The sequence below is a fragment of the Diaphorina citri genome, unplaced genomic scaffold, assembly GCF_000475195.1.
Source record: "Diaphorina citri unplaced genomic scaffold, Diaci psyllid genome assembly version 1.1 scaffold4024, whole genome shotgun sequence".
Taxonomy (NCBI): Eukaryota; Metazoa; Arthropoda; class Insecta; order Hemiptera; family Psyllidae; genus Diaphorina; species Diaphorina citri.
The window spans coordinates 10,592-13,238 of NW_007381423.1; positions in this window are offsets into that span (position 1 = coordinate 10,592).

Consider the following 2,647-nt stretch of genomic DNA (forward strand, 5'->3'; position numbering starts at 1 on the left):
GGCCATGAAAGGATAAGAACCCATAAATCAAAATAAATGTTTTAGTTTCTCGTCTTTTTTTTGTGTTTGCTTTTTGTTTTTTGACAAAAACTAAAGTTATAGTACTTATGTGTTAATAATACTACACCACCATTACCACCCCATCCATTGCCATATTGTACTACTACTTATGAGACAAGCAGGCCGCTTGCCCTGTGACACTGAAAATCTTCTCGATCAGCGGACATTTCTGGTTTGGGGAAGAACTTTTACTATCTCTGGAGAGATATCTGAGAATTAAAAGTTGGCGTGAGTTGGGACGTTTTAACTTTCCCAATCGGATAACAACAATGCAAACACAGCTGTAAGTTAGAAGGGGAGGTTAGGTTCCTTTCGTCGGTGGAGGTCCCAAACAGGCGTCTCACGGCTCCCTAAAAAGACGGAGCACCACATCAGCCAGTTCCGCGAGCGGACCATTCTGTCTCCCGCACTCGAAGTTAGGGTCGGCTTCATACTTAAAATAGGAATTGACTATTGAACTCTTAAACTTGTGGTATTATCATCGGATGGGATTGACCGACCTCATTATCCCTGAAAAGTTCAGGATAACGCTCGTCTATATTTATCCGTCGATATAATTACACCGACCCCCGTAGAAAAAACCGACCTGTAAGTTTCTCCACCGCCGTGTAGTAGCGTGTCGACAACGACGTAAACATGTAATAGTAGATGACTGACCCCACTAGACTACCTATAAACATCATGGAAACTCCCGGCGGGGGGGCGGGGGGGGCGGGGGGGCGATAATGGACCTATATAACATAGTTTGACAGAGCTTTTGCATAGGTGGGCGCTACCAGCTTGATAAGTTGGGAAGGCGTGTATGTCGTACCACGGTAGGGTTCCAAGGTCGTTACGTTGCGTCAACGTAATAGGGCACTTGCAGGGCGGCCGGTGCGTCCTTGTTTAAGAAGAATCACGCTAACTGTCTACCGAGCAGTTACATCTGCGCAACGTTCGAAACGCCACGCGATATGAATCGCACGGCGACCCTCCTACCTACAACTTGGGCTAGAACGCCAAGCTATTTCTATTTTATTTTAACTCGCGACTTGCCATTCTTAGGCTGCCAAAGGCGTTTCGTTATAACTCTCCTATGAAAATGATGGTCTCTAGATTTGATTTTTCAGGCAACTACGCCTACGCTTGCAATGGGTGCCGGGCCTTTCAGGCTAGTCTTAGGCTGTCAAAGGCGTTTCGCTATAGTTCTCATATGAAAATGATGGTCTCTAGGTTTGCTGTTTCGGGCAATGCTCTTCCAATGTGCGTACGCGCAGGGTGACGGGCCTCAGGCCATTCTTAGGCTGCCAAAGGCGTTTCCGTATAGTTCTCCCGTTTCATTTTGTCCAGACAATCCTTGCCATAGAAAGCCCGGACCATGATGGCATCTTTGCCATTGTCGTTGAAGAAGTGGAACAGCAGTCTGTCCTCCATGCCAGGCCCGAGAGAGTAGCTTCCGTCCATACAGCAACGCACTAGGCCGGCCGGCTTACCATCCGGGCCTTTTACTGGAAGAGAGAAGTGAATTAATATTAAGTAAAAGGGGTTCTATATTTTATATCTTGCACATTGCATATTCAATCAATTTTTACGGCGTTCATACAATTTCAGTGACCATTCAAATTCGATTTCGGGACACTTGCCAGTTGCCAGCCTAGTTAGCTTAGTTGGTAGTGCGTCTGCCTTGTAAGCGCTAGGCCGCGGATTCGATTCCCGCCCGGGGCGGATGTTATCCTGATGGGATAATGTTCGTTCTCGGAACGGCTGGCTTTCTCCTATCCTGTCTTCCTTCTCTCTTCGATTTCGGGACGATAAGACCATAGCAGTTACAGTTCCCAAAGTTCGAAATCTCTCCCCAAAGTGTCACCCCCTTTTGTTAATAACTCGCCCAGCTCAGGAGCACCCCATCTCTACCTCTACGCCGGCCGGCAGGTAATCACCTTCAAAAGAGCTACCGAGGTGAGTTTTTTCCCCCCATTCATTTTGGTTTGGTTTTCTTGTCCTTCGCGCTACACAACACTGACTAAACTGTTAGAGATATCGTAAAAGTTAGGGTAGAACAACACAGAAATAAGCATCATTCAATAGGATAAGGAAAGTCGTGTGATGTTCACACCAGATTTTTTTTTTAAATATTAAGACTCACCATCAAACGTGTACTCTGTATCATCCACGGGGATGGTGATGGTGATCCCATGCTTCTTGTAGCTTGCCTTATGCGTCAGAAGATACTTCCGGAGTCCGCCCAACCATCGCCACTTAATCTTCCTTGTCTTCAGTTCGAGAAGGATGGGGTAGACCCGTTTACCTGTCGTCTGCAGGACGTTGTCGGACGCCTTACACATTGACTGTAACATGGTGATCTCCTCGTCTCTGACGGAGATGTTCAACACCTAGAATAGATTAGAAAATAATTAGCTAACAGCCCTGTTTAGGCCAGCCACTCATTATCAGGTAGACCTGACAGGTAGGTACACCTGATCATGTCCGTCTGTCAGATATACCTGATAGTGGCCTAAGGATTTCGTACACATCTTGATGTCTTCTTTGTCCATACACGGTGGGTTTTGAGCTTTTGAGTCAGTTATTAATTTGTGAGAGGTACATT